The sequence below is a fragment of the Crinia signifera genome, chromosome 6, assembly GCF_055691185.1.
Source record: "Crinia signifera chromosome 6, ASM5569118v1, whole genome shotgun sequence".
Lineage (NCBI taxonomy): Eukaryota > Metazoa > Chordata > Amphibia > Anura > Myobatrachidae > Crinia > Crinia signifera.
This window is the reverse complement of record NC_139222.1, coordinates 85,252,917-85,271,432: the sequence shown is the minus strand read 5'-3', so window position 1 is coordinate 85,271,432 and position 18,516 is coordinate 85,252,917. Positions and strand designations below refer to the sequence as shown.

Genomic DNA, 18,516 nt, shown 5'->3' with positions numbered 1-18,516 from the left:
AGGAGGTTAACGCACCAAACAATCAACTCCCAACTGTCATATTTTAAACACAGCTGATTGGCTGGTGCGTTATCTCCTTTCACTTTATCTCCAGTTTATCTCTTCCCCAGGCTTAATACATCTGCCCCACAACTCCTCCGCTACTCATTAATATAAGGACATGCAGTCATAAGTACTGTGGATATTTCACATTGAGAGGAGGGGGTACTCATAAATGAAAAGCCTAGTCAAGGGCTACCGCAGAGAAAGAAGGTTGGGAACCACTGGTCTAAATGTAATTTCTTACTATTCTGCTCAAAATGGCGGGCTCAACTCATGTTAAGCTGGGTACACGCTGATGTGCAAATGATACGACACCATCAAGGATTTCCCTTGAACTCCCGATCAAACGATATAGTGCGTACACACTGTGCAATCTTCCATACAACGATACATTGTCAGTGGCCACGTTCATGAGTATGCACAATATCCTCAAATTGATTTGCATGTATGGATGAAAGAGTTTGTCATCATCGCCACCGACATGTGAGAGCACGCATATAGGGTGTCCATACTATAGGATATGAATGATTTATCCTTACAAATTGTCTCATAACAATAAATTGTCCATAATATTGCAAAGTGTATACCCAGCTTTAGTCACAACCTCTTGCTACAAATTTAAGCAAAACGTGTTAATACCGAAAACATTAGATTTACTGAAAACACATCCAATAGATAGGACACTGTGTGTGTTGTTTTTTTTTTTACAAATGCTTAGAAGTGCTTTAAACCAAAACGGGTTTATCAGACATTCTTTGTTACACAGGACGGACCTGTCACTTTTGTCTTTCACCAGCCACACCCCTGCTTCACGCCTGTGCCTCCCTCTGGTGTAAAGAACTGATGTGACGCAAGGGATAGTGGGTAGCGGAGGCTGGCTCATTTCCAGGCTGTTTAGTATGCTAATCGCTTTATTACAGACGCTTACTGGAGGTTTTTTTTTTTTTTTTTTTTAAGAACTGTTAAGTTTGAGACTGAACACTGTTCTAAAATAGAGGACAATCACAGACAATGCATAAAGAATTAGAGAACATTAATGTGCAAAATATGAATATACTATATACAGGTTGAGTATCCTTTACCCAAATTATTCCAAAAACCATAGTCTCCAAAATGTTCTCAATTTAATTTTTAGCTTAAAACCTACTGGCTATATCTGTAACTGGCACTACTGGGGAAATAACATGTAACTGGCACTAAATATGTGCAAGGACATGATTGCTTGGCATTCAAATCCAGCGTCTGAGATAGGACACAAACTTTGTTTCATGCACAAATAAAACATATTTGTGCGTATTTCATGTGTTTGATGTACTCATAACAACATAAATGCAAAATACCTCAAGAGATACCTATTCAAATATAAAAAATAAGTTATCCAAATTTCTTCTGGTCCAGAGTATTTTGGATAAGTGATAATCTGTAATACTATTCGATCATTGTCCGTTTTAGAAGTAAACTTATTTTCATTAAGATCCACCGAAATTTTCATTAAGATCCACCGTATTTTTCAACACACCCTGTATGTTACCTTGTCATTTGTTTTTTTGTTTGCTATGTACGGCGCTGCGGACACTTTGCGGCGCCTTATAAATAAACGTACTACTACTACCGAAACAATTACTCAGCCGAGAAGTCACAAAACGACTACAAGGCAGAACAAAGCAATAACACATAACAGGAGTGTGTGTGTGAGTGTGTGTGTGTGTATGCGAAGCATCATAGCTAGAATGATTTGTAAATGCAAATACTTTAAAATTACATTTTAAGATGAATGCACTGCTTTGACCATCATTTAAATACTGGCGTGTGCATCCATTGGGTATCACTTAACAACAAATTATTTTTGAACAGTTTGATTGTACCATTAGATTTATAATAAAAATAGACAAAACCAAGGCACAGCATGGCGTCATACTACAGAAACATCCATCTGCTTATAGTAATAAAAAAAATATATAAGTATTAAAAACATAATATAATAATATAAGTATATAAGTAAGTATTGTACCTTGCTAATTTATCTGTAGAACCCTTGGATAAACTGCCCTTGGTATTACCCGTATTTCCAGTTCATTAATTCCAAGGCAGTGTCAGAGTGAAGCATATTTGTGTAGACCTGGAACAAGCGAGAGAGAAGGAGATTGATGTTAATGTAATGCCTTTACCAGTTGAATCTTGTGTACACAGGCAAATTAAGGAAACATTCATAACCATAATGCATAAATCAGGATTAAGGCAATATTAGCGGAGATTTAGCAATAAGATTAATATGATCCTTGCCAGTGAATATTATATTGAAGGCATAAACCCAAACAAGACAAACTAACTCTGGATTGGGTGAGGGGGGGGGGGGGGGGGGGGGGGGGGTGCGCTGAAAAAAAGAAGCCTGCAATAATCCTGGCTTCACCACCCAGTGGGTAATCTTATCTACTCATGGCAGAACTAAAGAAGAATTCCAGGATCCGCGTGACCTCCTCCCAAGGTTACCAACCTCTTTTCTTCCAACCCATTAGAATAAGTCATTTGTAATTTGCCATTGTTTACTCTTTGGTAGACACCGGGGAACCTTACCCTGTAGACCATATCAAATGACATTAGCTCTTATAGAATATAGATTCATTTAAGCAGACAGGCTTTGCGGAATATACTTTTAGCATTACAGCCTAAATTCAGAAAAAGGTTCTGTGGGCGCATTTGTAGCAATTAAAAAAGGTATAAAACGCAACACTTATTGCCTATGTACTTTTTCCTCTACCCATTTTATGCCCTTAGGGCTTGTATGATATATGCACATAGGAGAGGAATGGGAGGGGTGATAAAATATCCATGTATATAAGCATTGAAGGAAAAAGGGGAAAATAAAAATAAAACACACCATTAGCATTTTTCATGTGCTGCACATTTCCCACTAAAATCTACTGTAGCATTAGCATACAGTAATACACAAGACAAGGCATAAGGAGAGAGGGATGCGTTTATTTATTAAGAAGGGAGTTTCATTGAAGACCAGGAGTCAAATGTAATAAAGTGTGAAAATCAAAGTTAAAAAAAAAAAAAAAAAAACCTGGGAAAACTCTCCCAAAAATCTTAAAGTGTGCAATCATTTGGCATGGCAAAACCAGGTTGATTTTGCAATGTAAATGGATTGCCATTTAAAAAAATAAAAAAATAAAAATAAAAAAGGAAATCTTTCACTTTCTGATTCTCACACCCTATTACATTTGGCCCTAGATATTGCTATGGGCAACCAAATTCTATGTATTATCTTCTAGTAGGTGCTAAATAAGTAAGGAGATTCTGATTGGTTGCTATGGGCAACATCCCATCTGCAATAGAATTCACATCTTAGTAGACAAACCCTGGAGAGTCCTGTTGCACTGGATAAGTTCTTTTTGAACCAGGATTTCTACCAAGGTTGAATATATGGATATGGTGTTATAAGTTCTGGTGGTGCACCCCTAGAATATAAAATGGAGAAACACCCAGAAGAATTTTTAAAAATTGCTTTGTGGGGGCACTAATAAGAGTGCCCCACAAAGAGATTATTTTTAGTCTTCTGCACAGGCCAGGCATGCATTCTAAAAATGTACAAGCATTATGGGGCCTATACACGTAGCGATTGAGGGGGTATTTTGTAAGAGATCTCAAATGCCCATACATCACTCTGTGTGTAGGGGCATAGCAATAGTGATGCGCAGATCCGCGGGTCATGCCCCAGCGATTAATATCCAGTACGCTGGATAAACCAAGGTCAGGGCCAGGGTTCTCACGGAGAACCCTGGCCCTGATAGATCGCTCAGCAGCACATCTCTGTGCAGCGACGTGTGCTGAGCGATCTGGCATCTTCCGTGTGTAGCCCCCTTAAGTCAATCCCAAACCTTTTACACTATGTTCAAAACCATTTACCAGGCTTATGTTAGCAGGTAAAATACACATCAAGAGGTGTGAACGAGGTCTTATCCCATATGGACTCATTTTACCAAATCAGTAGAAATACTTTCTCAGAATACACAAACACTAAATCAGTAGTTCACACATTACCCATTCTCCCCCAGGAGAAATCCATAGTTATCTCATATCCTAATAGTTCTACAGTACACAAACAAACATCAATAGTATCTAGTGTACACAACAGAAGGATGTACAAAATGACAGAACTTTATTTGTTTGGACACATTTTGAACGTTTAAGATTATTATGGTTCGAGCAGAAACATTCAGTCAAATATTTGTCAGCCATGATTGTAGTAACATGCCACTTAGTTCTGCTGCAAACTGTTAATATGCAATGTAAGAAGGGTAAATGCAATACAAATGACATCAGCATTTGAATGTGGCACGCACATACCAGACAACTGTACCGTAATACTGTGCGATTTAGGGTTGTGCTAGGACAACTCTGTCTACAAATCTGAAATTAGACCCATTATCAGTAAAGGTGGCCACACACTAGAAAGATCAGCAATCTTAAGATGTGCTCATAAATTAGCCATGAAATCTTTTGTCCATCCTTGGCAAAAGATTTCAGGCCAGCCCACATTTTAAGATTTATCTTAAGATCCGATGTGCGTTCCTATTGATATTTTATGAAATTTTCTGATCTTACATGCTGCATGAAGGGTTTAGCAAAAGATCCGAAGGAGCACATATCCGATAGAGAACGGCTGGTTTGCGGTAATAATCGGTCGAACCTTAACCCCTTGAATGGTATGCCTGTCACATCCTCTCAGTCCCCCCCCCCCCCCCCAGCCTTTGCTCCGGCGATCAGTGCGCCGGAGCTCCCTGCCCTGACCCGCCTGCCATCACTCATTTTACAGTGATGGTGGCGGCAGGCTCGAGTATGGTCGGCGCGGCTCAGGGGGACTCGGGAGCGCTCAGGCACCGAGTCCTCCCGAGCCGCCGCGAACATCCCCCAGCCTGCCGCCGACGTCACTGCTAAATGTGACAGGCACGGCTAAGGCAGCGGGGACACTGGACAGTGACTGCAGGGAAGCTCCGGCATACTAACGCAGGAGCAGAGGTGAGGGAGGGGGGGCTTCCAACTTCACGTGGTGGGTTTTGCTGGGGCAGGACAAACCTGCCCTGGTAGGTTTGTCCTGCCCTAGCAAAACCCACCACCCAAGCGGTTAAGTAGTAAATAGCACTGACTGATTTAAATTGACCATTTCCCCTGTTCAACTCGAGTTCTAGAATCTTTGTCCATTATTCATTCCCAGTGTAGAGACTTATTCAGGCCTGGCCAACCTGTTGCTCTCCAGCTGCTGTGCCCCAGCACAATACAGCATGTCGTGCCATAGCCTAAATACTAAATCGTGGCAGGGCATTCGGAAACCTTTAGTTTTACAAAAGATAGAGATTGGCCAAGCCTTGTCCAATTGGATTGATCCAGTTATTTTGCCATTTCATGTGTTACTGTGATTGGAAAACTATGACAAACACAGGGGTCTATTTACTAAGCCTTATGTGGAGCTAAAGTAGAGACAGATAAAGTGCAAGCCAATCAGCATCTAGCTGCCACCTGACAGTCTGTTTGGAGCTTGTTGGCTGGTACTTTATCTCTCTCCAAGTCTTAATAAACCAAAAGCAGAGGTGTCCAAATCGGTCCTCAAGATCTACCAACAGTTCATGTTTTCCAGACCAGCTGTGGATCTGTAGAATGTGTCAGCTAGGAATGAATATAGCACGTTTGAAATTGTGACAGTTGGTAATAAACAATTGCTCGACAGCTGGTGGTCTGGAAAACATGACCTGTAGGTAGAGCTCAAAGACCAGTTTTGCCACCCCTGCAATAGTGCAATAATTTGCAAACTATTTTTGAAGATGCCTAAAAATAACCCAATAATATTTTTGAGTCACACTTTTACTTTGGTCATACAAAAGGCCAAGGTGTCAGTGTCTTAATATTATATAGTGTTCCTCATGTATGCTGAATACATGTAAAACAATATAAGACAAAAGAAAAAAGTTGTATTAAGGGCCTTATTCAGATATAGCTAAATTAGCACAAACTGTGCTCCGGCCTCCGGAAGGCTTCTGTGATCCCATGTTCTGTCTGAAGACACAGCATTGGATCATCTGCTTGAACATCGGCCATCTGAGTATTTTCAGACAGCCAGGGTCAGTGAAGCTTCAACTGAGGATGCAGTCTATGGCCAATACAAACCCAGAAAATGGGATCATCATGCCAACGTTTTCCGAAGTCTGGCTGTGAACTGCCCCTTCCCCGTCCACACACAGCTGCAGCATATCAATGATGCTGCGGCTTAGGAAACACTGCAACAGTTGTCGCAAATAGAGAGCTGCACATTTGCGAAGTACAGATTCCAAGAACGGGCAGATCTGATAACATCAGAAGTGTACAGATAACATTGGGTTTGCGTACATCTTTAAATATGGACCTTAATGAGATGGCACATTTCAATTTCTACTTAAAAGGAGCCCATACATTTGGGCGATCGGATGCGATCCGACATCGCAATGTGATTTCCATCAAATTGCATCTTAAGTGCTTTATTTCCAGCATCTAATGTCACATGCCAGGTGCTGGAAGAGGGCTGGTGGGCATCGGCGGAGTGGGTGGCAGTAGTCAGCGGTGGGCAGCAGAATTTGAAAACAAATTATTTCAAAACACTGGACAGTACTCTGTCAGCCAATCAGCCAATCAGAGGCTTCGCATTCAGGCGGCTGCTGATTGGCTGAGAGCTCTCAGGCAGAATGCCTCCCAGACTGTTTAAGTGTTTTTTCAAATTCTGCTTAAAAACCACATGCGGTTGAACATGCTATGCGTTAAAAAGTATGCGCAGCACATAATATTTATCGACGCAACATTCAACCGGCTGGCCCAACACATTGCGTTGGGTGACATGTGATGGAATGCGATTATCAAAATTGCATGTCATATCTTACATGTGTATGGGCACCACTATATAAACTCTGCAGTAAAGTTGTAAAGCGTGTTGTTCTATAGGACTGCATCTGGCATATATCAATGTATTTGTGTGCGCACCTAGATAAGGGTACAAAGCATTTATACAGACACTGATTACATTTCAAGAAAGATTATTTTTTTGTGGATCTGGTCGACAGTCACTATTGGTCAAAAGGCAATAAGTCGATACATGAAAAGGGTCGACATGGTCTAGGTCTAACTTGTTCTTAATTCATGATTTAGGCACATAATAGTGCGGCGAGCAATGCGAGGGGAGACACATTTTTTCAAAAACTTGTGTTTTCTATGTGTGGACTTATTGCCTGATGACCAATAGGTCAATAGACCTATATACTGCTGACCTAATATTCACACTCTTTTTTGGTCATCCACAGATGTGCGTTTTACCACTTGGATTATTTAAAATTATATTACCAAGCCTCAAACTCTGTTTATGATAAGGTGGACTGTAACCTGCGGCCAGATAATGATGGTCATTGCGAAAACTTTAATCAGATGTAAACACGGCAAAAAAAAAAGTGAAAGCTCACAGTCAACCTAATGTTTGAGCTGACCTTAGCCATGTCGACCTTTAGTGGTTGACCTTCACGCGGTTGACCTTATGACCCATTCCCAAAAAATAAAGGTCTCTAAAAAATATAGCTACTAGTCAAGAGCTTTAGCAATAGACAATTGTCTTTTCACTAAGCCTTGGATGGACATAAAGTGGACAATGTTTTTTTACATTTGCATCAGCCTAGAGCAACACTAGTGTGCCTTGAGCTGGTCTCAAGTGTGCCCCCAGATGTAAAGATGCTCAAACCAGTTTATTACAGCCACCACCAGTTCAACTGTTATTTACTGGACTCCTGTTTTCATGTACGGGCCAATGTATTTTATTTTTGTTACCTGTGTGGACCAGTGTAATTGTTCTTTCGGTACTTGTTTCCTAGCACAGCGCACGTCGGGTCCCGGCGCATACCTTAACCCGACCGACCCGATTTTCGGGCTTTAAAGACGTTTTTAAAGCATTTTGAAAATCGGTCGCATCGCATGCCATTATAATGGAATGTGATGTGATGCGATGCGACCCGATTTTTACATTGGATGGACCCAATGTAAAAAGGGTCCCTGAGACCCGATTCGGTGGCTCGCAACACTATATAAAATAAACTCCACACCGACGTGGATAGTGGGCGTATGAAAAGGTCGGAGGATGCGTACCGCTGCACTTGCCATGCTTCGGGTTGTCGTTGTTCGTGGCGTTAACAATGGGGGGGGCATACAATGAAAAATGGGGTCTGGGAGGGATTTAACATTGGGGCCAATGTAAAATCGGGTCTCAGGGACCATTTAACATTGGTTCCAATGTAAAAATCGGGTCAGTCCGACCCGATTTTTGCGACACGATTTCATACAATTAAAATCGGTGGCGCCCTGCTAGGAAACAAGTACCGTTCTTTCATATGAGGGCCAATAGGTTTGTTTTTTCCTGTGGGGGCCAGTGTGTTTTTCCCTGTGGGGATCTCATGGTGTGCCTTGGCAATTTAAAAATCTTGTTTGGTGTGCCGTAAGGTAAAAAGGTTGAAAATCACTGGTCTAGAACTTCCACTAATCTGCTCAAGAATCAGGCCTAAAGCGATCGTCGCGGACATCAAAGACCCACCCCAAAAAAAACACATGGGCAACTTTTTGACACCAATTCTCTATGTATGTGCTTTCCAGCCAAAGATTCTGAAAAACACATAGGTGGAAATTTACTTAGAGCATTCTATTCCACATGGGATGTGGCTATGGTCAACCAATCAGATACTATTATCTACTTGAATGTGCGAAATAAATAAGAAGTAGATTCTGTTAGGTTGCCCATAGCAACATCTCATGTGAAATAGAATACACATCTTAGTCAATTCCCCCCATAGACATGGACTCCTTCTGTCTTACTTAAAATGCTGTTCTCCATATCACAGACACTGTATTGCTCAGTTTACACCAATAACCCTAAAGACGTGTTACATTTTACATCTCAACAACATGATTCAGAGATCTAACAAATACATTCTATGCTTTGTTCCAGCCCAAAGCAGGAAATGTCTTGATTGACCATTTGATTCACTCCTTATGTGTAAATATTTACACAGAAAGGAATCCTCTGATCTATGTTGAGTCTGCCTGCAATACAGACAGTAATCTAGCGGTGAGGGGGGCAAATTTGATGTGGGGAGAAACTAAAGCGCTTAAAAAAATGTAACCGTGAATGACAAGAAAATAGCTTTAATAGCAAACAAGTTAAATTATTGCCCTTTCTTTTGTCACAAGGAAAAAAAATTGTGATTTGCGGGAACAGACCAAGTAAGAAGCAGATACAGTGAATTGAAAATAGACCTTTACCAGCAAGATTGAATCTTTAGCACAGACGCTGGTAAGGCAAGATGGCAGAAAAAAATGATGCTGCAAAATCCAAATGGGGCGGGAAAACTTTATTCTTCCAAGGGCCATTTGGAAATGGATAAAATCCTTCGGGGACCATATCAAAATTAGTAACTTAAAAAGTTCCCTGCTTCCCCGTCCCACGCTCCGGCTGCTGTTGAATAACTGCTGCTGCTAGAAGCCTCTCGCGAGAACTCGCTCCCTTCCACATCACCACCTCACGTGAGAACTCCCCCGGGCAGGCAGATGGGCGGATGTGCAGGCCGGTCAAACTGCCTATGGGGGCCGTTTATGGCCCGCGGGCCGGAGGTTCCCCACCCCTGATCTAGAGCAAGCAGCTAATGTGTCCGCTAGAAAAAGCATTGTGACTTTTCACACTAAAGATAGACTTTGCATTACAATTTTGTCAGACGTAACCAGCAAATACATGCAATAACCGAGCACAAAGGAATGGCAAATATAGGCAAAGATAATGTCAGCCTTTTCTACCAAACCAGCAGACATTGTAGTGTGTATGGCTAATCGAGTTATTATCATGTTTACTCGCTTTCTCATTGTATAGATCCTTTTTTGATTTAAAAAGACAAATCTGGTTCAAGGAAGATCATCAAGCATCGCAAGCATAACGATGTAGCCCTAAAGAAACTCTTAAAGCACAGTGTACTGTAATGGGGCCTACACACGGGGAGATGTGCTGACGAGCGTTCTGAGTGATGCTAGATCGGCTCAGTACACAGCTCTGAATAGTGATGTCCAGCTGAGCGAGCTGTCCGGACCAGTGTTCTCCGATAAGAACACTGGCCATGACACCGGCTATTATATATTTATCCAGCATGCTGGATATTAATCGACGGGCGATAGCGATGCGCAGGGCGACACATCACTATGGCTCGCTACACACATAGCATGTCTAATGGCAGATAAGAATCACTATGGTCCATTTATATGCAAACACTCACACCAGAGGTTCCCATGTATATACAGTACTTTAAACCTGGACTGCTGGGTTTCTTTTGAGAACCACGTTTACACACTAAATGTTAATTTTGGTTGGGAAACAAATAACCTACCAGAATATTTTTGGATTATTGGTGGAAACCAGAACACCCAGAGGAAACCTTTGCAACCAAAACTCCACACTGTTAGGGGGCATGGTAGGAATCAAATCAATGACCTCAGTGCTGTGTTGGAGTAATGCTAACCATTACACCAGCCATAAAGCCCATACATAATTCTTCAAGGTTTAGTAAATCTAGCCCTTTCATATCACAATGCTGGGTCAAGTCTGGCACTTTTACATTAATCCCATTTTTCCCATTATACAGAGGACTATAAGCTTTGGTGCTTTCATAGAGCAACTAGAACACGTCAACAACCCGGCAATTACCTGGGTCCAAGGTGCGGTGTTAAGCCGATTGGTTGCTTTGGGGTAATGGTCCAAGTGCACCTCAGTCGTATAAAATTGCCCTTGAGCTGCCCAGGAGTTTACCAATATATCTATATTGTAGAACTAAAGATCTAGGGTCTCCGATCCGATGACCATGGGACCGTACACCGGATCGGAGTGTAAACAAACTGCATGGAAACTGGCAAAGGGGGTGTATCGGCCCATATTAATCGGACACATGTATGGCCAGCTTCGTATCCTGTGTCCTAAAACGTCTTAACTTTATAAACCTTTGTCAAAATAATTGCAAACATAAACAGCTACCTAATAAGCCGGCATATATCAGCAGCAAGCTGAGCAATGTGCACACTAATATACATCTGATTGAAACAGTAGTTAATAATGCAACATTTTAGTAAGGGTCTCTTGTTTCCCCTTTTTCTTTTGGACTATCGTATGTTGTTGGCCAGAACAGGAGACTAGCCTGCCAGGTAGGAGGTTGTAAAGACAGATCCAGCTAAGCAAAAGTTTGTTAGAAACAATCTGTATCACGACTGAACCAGCATCGACAGGTATATACCTCCACAGCATAGCTGCAACAATTTGGCTGTAGTCTTCTTATAGGTTCCATTTGGCATTTTTACATTATTTTAGCACTCCCATCTCAATTTCCTTTTCAATGATTAATCACTTTGCATGCAGAACTGTAGTCTGTAGTGTATGTGTTTATAATTGGTAGCTAGAAAGGTGTGTCTACTAACACTGCCAAACCTTCCAGGATCCTAAGGCAGGAGTGATGACAAGCACACACCTCGCCCTCTATTGCTGCTGATTTACTGGAGGGTTCGGACACAACCAGCTGCATAATAAATGCTGGTTTATATCAGAGAAAAGCTGCACACAATGATCTGTGGCGCAAAACCAATGCATGATCCTTCTACAGCACATCGGAGCGGCAACAGTACATAAGGGCAAGGGTCGTACCGATCACATGAGAGCGCAATTGGTTTCCTGTTTCAACTGCACATAGGAAACATTGCTCTGCTCTATTTATTTACATGCATATCCAAAGTTCTTAACCCTTTCAGATCATAAATACCCTACTATCAAGCTGCAGTAAGAGTTATGTTCAGTCAATAAGGTGGGAGAGCTATCAAACATTGGAGGCCGAAAAAGAGTACCAACCAATCTTCTTTTCAAGCACGGCCTATAACATGTTTGGTTGGTACTTTGGGTGGGATGTATCAATCATCTTCTCTATTTACACACACACTCACTAGCAATAAAAAAACACAAAAAGGAGTTGTCACGTGCATTCTGGGAACTTCCAAGAAGTCCTGGCTGCACATGTAAGGTTGTCAGCCTCTACGGTCCAGAGGGGGATCATTCTCAGGGGAAGTCTGCTGCAACGTCATCTTTAGGAAAAAGCCCAGTAAAGTTTTGTTTTCTACCAACTTAAGGTCCCTCACAAACTGGTTGACTTTGCTCAGCATGTATGCTGACCGGTGATGGGAATAAAATCACTTAGCATTTTAAATCACTCCATTTTGTACTCACTGAGCATTTTTCACCATGCTGAGTGATTTTTCCTATGGAAAGCCATCCACCCCGTTGCTCATCTGCTGATAATACCTGCAGATGACCAGCGGTGGCCAGCGATGATGTGGAAGTGCGCATCAGTGCTGCCTTGTACACACTGGGCGTCTTTCCAGCTGAAACCAGCTTCAACTTTTAGCTCAAAAGTCACCCCGTGTATGTATGGGAGTTTACAGATATTCTATGTTAAATACAAATTGGCTAATGGTATGATTGAGTTTAAACACATATCTGACAGGGTTTCAAAACAGACTATGTTTCAGTAAGAGAACCTACAGTGAAGCCCATAGAGTAGATCGCGTTTGCTCCTCATGGTTTTAGATTTGGACTTTTTGTCCTTTTTTTTTTTTTTTTTTTACAAAATGTATAAAGATGACTAATATTTGTTATAAAAGCCTGAAAGTGTCTTTTCTTCCATCTTCAATTCTTAACATTGGTTTTGGAGCATACAGTAGAGGAAAGTGTGGTGATAGTCACACACTATGTGGGAGTCACACACTATGTGGGAAACACACATTTATGACACAAACTAGGCCGTGCATTTGTCTGGCCAAAAGATACTTTTGAACATTTTGATTTAATATATTGCACTTTCTGAACAAAAACAAATATAAATTAGAAGCACTTAGTCTATGTTGGCAACACAATGCTCAGTACTGCTACAGGAACCAAGAATGAAATTGACTAATTCTCTATAGCTAAGTGGGTACTTATGGAATTTTACGGCGGCAGCTTATGCTACATTATTAGTATAGACAAATGGCTGCCTTACTTGTGTAGTTTCACGGCGGCAGCCTAAGCTACGTTATCATCATAGCCTAACGGCTGCCTAGTGTAGTCAGCATAGTGACTCTGAGGCAACCCTGTGTAGTCAGCGTAGTGTCCCCGTGAGGCAGTTACTCACTGTACTGTTGCCGGGAACTGCATCTCTGTTCCCAGCATCCCTGGCAAGCCTAGTGAGCACCTCACACACAGTGCTTGTGCCCATATGATCCCCTCTCCGGCGGAGAGGGGATCATGCGGGCGCCGGGTGAGAGGCGCTCCATCTGTCTGAGACGCAGGAGCATCTAAGACGCTTCTGCGTCTGAGTAACTATTGCGGCAGGGTAAAGCAACCCTGCTGACAGGGTTAGGGGTTCGGTAGTGCGTGCATCTCCTGCACAAAGAGGGGGTGCGGACGCAAGTGCATCTCATGCACAATAAAAGAGGCATTGCCAGTGCTCCATGTTACATAATGGCAAATTCCTCCATTTGAGACCCACACTATCCACGCCAGCCCGAATCGTTAAGCGTCCTCCCAACTTTTTCATACCCCCACTATCCACGTCGGCATGGAATTGATGTTATAGAGTGCGGCAAGCGCAGCAAGCCACCAAGCCCGAAGTGTGGCGAGCGCAGCGTGCCCTGCGAGGGGACATGGAATACATGTAAAGTAATCCGGGTCCCCTCGCAGGGCTCCATGCACTTGCCACGCTTCAGGCTCGCCACACTTTATAAAATCAACTCCGCACCGACGTGGATAGCGGGGGTATGAAAAGGTCGGGAGGACGCATAACATGTCCGAAAGTGGGGTTGTTTCAGGAACACATTCACACCTGCCATAAACGGCCGCGGGAACACTAAGCTACGATGATTCGGACAAGAATGCTCACGGAAACACTAAGCTTTTTTTAACTACGCTGGCAGCGGGAACACTACGCTCATTCTGGACAGGGACACTACGCTGACTACGTAACTGCCACCGTGACACTACACAAGTACTACGGTAAGTGTTACAAAAGCATCAGCATGGGAGCCACAAAGGCATTAATCCATTTTGCTTGGCATTTATCCTGGTACTGATTGGTTATTATTAGAACACTTATAAGGCGCCACACGTGTTTTGCAGTGCTGTACAAAGGGCATACAATAGAACAGTACAGGGAGATCAATTTAACATTATAGTAAATAAACAAATTGAGTACAGGTAACAAAGAGCACCACAAGTAAACACACACTACAGCTTAGAATGTATAGAAATCGGTTAACTGTTGAAAAAAAGGGGGATGCTTTTAAATAGCCTTGAGTTTAAGAGCCCGAGCTACCACCTGTTTCTCCATGCGATAAAATACAGAGGTTAATGTAATCTGGCCAATGGTATGCAAGTCCAATTATGACCGCTTCTATCAACATACAGGATTGTATTAATTTCTCCATGACGTGCGACTATCCACGGGAACCCATCACTAGTTTTCCTACACAGACCTGGTTGAATTCAGATCTGTATTATTTTACAAGGTTTTAATCAGCCACAGACAATGGTAAATTATAGGTGCCCAGAGATTAAAGTGAGATTATGGAAATGTCTATATGTGTGTATATGTATGTATATATACATACATATACACACATACATATGCAGGAGGGTAAAAAATTATTGAGCCGTGTATATTCTGGACAAAGTAAGGCACATGATCCACTCGTTTGAGAAAGGAAAACTCTTGTTAAGCCCCATGCTTCCTCAGCATTCCGTCTCCAAGGTGGGGGTGGGGTTGTACTGAATGCAGAGATTGCATATTCCTTCCTAGTCAGCAAGGCTCCAGCCTCCAAGTGTAGCTGCAAAGCCTGGAAGGCAGAATGTGTAACCTGATCTTCCTCCCCCCCTCCTCTTCCCTCAGCCACATCTAGCAAGTAATGTGAGCTCCCAAGAAGAATGGCGCAGCATAGACTAGTGATCAGCCTGAGCGAGAAGTCACCCTTCCAGCATTAAAGAATAAAGTTTATGATAAAATTAAAGCCGGCTGCTATAGCAATGCAACCAACTACAAATACATGCCATCTCACTACCTGGCACAGGAGAAGTCTGTGTAGCCTCTGACTGGTAGGGCAATAACCAAAAAACTAGGAAGTGCTGTAATGCACTCAGCATGTATAGTTTATATTTATAGAATAAAAAGGTACAGCAGATATTATTTTACTCACTTGAAAAACAAAATTTATTATAAATTTACATGCAGGCTTGCTGCATTGCCTGCTCGGTCTTATCTGGGCTACTGGGCCTGTTCTATTACCCTCATAAAAAATAAACAGTCTGATATTGCTGACTGCAGAAATTAGTGTACAGGCACCAAAGATAATTTTACAGAAATTTTATGGATGAGTCGGATATTCCTGAGGCAAAGGAGATGTAAGTGACAATATCCTACCCCTATGTCGGTTTGTCACTACCCAGTTTGTTTTTATCACTGTTGTTTCCAATTGTAAAGCATAACGGAATATGCTGCGCTATATAAGAAACTGCAAATAAATAAATAAATAAAATTAGATACATTTGTGGCGTACGATGAAATATAATCAGGCATGACATGAGCACTGAGGTATACGTACCAAAGCTTGCATAGAGATAAACTACCAACCAACAGCTCCTAACAGTAATTTTTCAGTCAAATAGACATGCTGAGAGCATCAGATATATTCTGGGAATTCACGGAGATTGCATGGCCACAACACATGCTCAACTTCCCTGATTAGGAGACCATGCTCTGTTGCTCTAACTCAAGCTGCGTACACACTTTGCAATATATCGTCAACGATATGGATATCACGTACATCTCGCTCAGTGTGTACGGTCAGTATCGGTCTACTGCGGCACAGACGATAACAAGTTAAGTATAATCAGTGCCCCGGGAATCCGTGTGTATCTAGGATTAGGAGTTGTATGTGAATGCCTTTGCAGATAAACCGCAATGTAGCTGCTGTGCTAAAATATGCTAATGCAATCTCAAAATGGATGCAATCTTGCCAATATCAGCATCTGCAAACACGTAAGAAGCTTTGCTAATCGGCCATCTGATTAGCCTAAAGCGCCATACACACAATATAGTTTACAATTTCCCTTGAACTCCAGGGCAAACGATATAGTTTATACACAGTGAACAATATCATTCAGTGATATCATTGCGTCCCTGCTCCACACATGCGATATAGTCAAAATTGAGCTGCATATACAGAGGATGAAGGACATTGTTAAAGATACTTGGTGATATTAAGGTGTGTACCCACATATCGATTTAGCCTTGCTTTTTACATTCGATTTCACATGCAGCATATGCTTTACTAGGAGACAGTGATACAACAGACTGGATATTACAAATTATATCACTTAGAAGGACCAAAATGAGCAATATCATTGTAAAACTTAGTACATTTGTCGCTTTATAATTTAGCAAAATGACCCCTGTATCATTATCAAGGGGCCAGGTTTTCTGAGTATGTGATTGCAGTCGCTGGCAGTTCCTCTCTGATCATCTAACACAGTGGTTTCCAAACTTTAAAGGTCAAGGTGCCCTAGAGAATCAGAATTATTTTTTAGGGCAACCCAGGCCAAAAGATTCTTATTGAGAAATTCAGGAAAAAATACTAAATGAAGTTAATTGTGTTTAGGTGTGATCCTTATGACCGTTATGTGGGGAGGGACAGGACTCACCTCTGGTTATACACGTGTTGATTGGAAGGCACGAACACCGCTTTTGCATTTAATACTGACCATACAAAATTTAAGTTTGTCCTTGAATACCAACCCATGGCACCCCTGCAAGTGCCCTAACAGCGCCACCACTAGGCAGCTTTAGGCATTTGACTGTGGGCGCCGGTCACTGAAAGGCGGTACAGAGTTCTAAAGAAGAAGGAGGAAAGCAGGTGCCCGGCACATGAGGAGCAGGAAGGCAGCCACCCGCCCATTAATCATCCGAGCCGGGCTGGGGCATTGTCTTCAGAGGGAAAGCTGACTTGCTACTATTTGCGTCCGCACACCCCAGAAGAAGAAGCAAACCCCCCCCCCCTTGCAACAGCTCAGCAGCAGCACCCAAACCCCCCGACCCATCCAAAGCAGGCTAGCGGCAACCGCAGGTGGCGCCCGCTTCCCCAGTGGAGGGGTGCGAGTAGTACAAACCCCTTCCCCTGTGGTTTAGGTCAGCAGCAGTAGCCCCCCCCCACAAGGCGCTAATACCCCCAACCCCTGGAGCATGCTTGCAAATACCACCCCCCACCCCCTTGGAGCCTGATAATGGTGGCAGTCACCCGCTGATTGGCTGGTTGTTAATCACTCTCCATTTTATCACTTTTAGACGTTTGATACATCTGGCCCAAAACAACAGTATGCATCATGTGTAGACTGAGAACATTCACAAGCTCTGAAAATAAAGGGTACACTGATTATCAAAAAGAAAGAAAAAAGGCTAAAAACCAACACTAAAAACAGGTATTCTATAGCAGAAAGTACATCAGTAAGATTTAGACATTTCAGGAATGTAAGCAGATAACCTTACACAAGGTGCCCAGCTTCTGCCCAGCAGACCATGACTAAACTAATAAGGGTACCTGAACTAACATAATACCTTGGAATTCTCTCCACTGTGTGTTTTACAAGACACTTAACTTTTTTATTCAGAACTTCATTAGGGCACTATCTGCTCCTGTTTCTCAGGTTATATCCGAGACACACATACTAGTGTTGGGGTACAGATTACCATTTCCAGTATACGTTTACAAGTCAAAATCGCCACTTCTAAACAAGACAAGAAAAAATAAATAAGTTGGTGGCTGATTATACGTGATTCAGGGGTCAGAAAAACTTTGAGGTGCATGCTCCCCCTTTTTCACAACAAAATCCTATACAAACACATGTGAAAACATAAAACTACTAATACCCCTTTCCTTTATAAATGGGTAGAGCTGCAGTGGGAAAGCTCCAGGGTGCTTTACCTATCCGCGGCAGGGACCCGCTTCCTCCTGAGTACGGACAGCGCTGCCCAGATCCCCAGTGCCCTGCACAGACAGCGCGCACCTTCCATGCATCAGCGGCGCACATGTGACTAGCAACCCCAGCCCGCTGGACTACTATGCCTACCTAGCCCTGTGCCCAGTGAAGATGAGGACAGAGCGGACCGCGCTGCCCGCATCCAAGCACGCTGCCAGGTACCAGGGGAGCGAGGGTACCAGCTGCCATGCACCAGCGGAGGGGGGGGGGGGGGGCAGGACAGGTACCAGGGAATGGGTGGTATATTACTGGTGAATTACCGTTTTTGTACCTTTCATAACGGGTTCAGTGTGAAAAGTACAAAACCGTTAATTAACCGGTAACCTACCATTGAC

At 42.6% G+C, this 18,516-nt stretch overlaps 1 protein-coding gene across 2 annotated transcripts in view; it reads right to left on the bottom strand.

The window, feature by feature from the left end:
* The window catches only part of BMPR1A (bone morphogenetic protein receptor type 1A), an 85,642-nt gene that overhangs the window by 51,544 nt on the left and 15,582 nt on the right, over positions 1-18,516 (bottom strand). The window contains exon 2 of one of the 2 annotated variants that reach the window (XM_083146353.1): positions 2,054-2,161. The exons of the other annotated variant lie outside the window; for it this stretch is intronic. The gene's annotated coding sequence lies outside the window, so the exon portion shown is untranslated. The remainder of the gene's footprint in view (positions 1-2,053; positions 2,162-18,516) is intronic. 2 annotated transcript variants of the gene reach the window in all.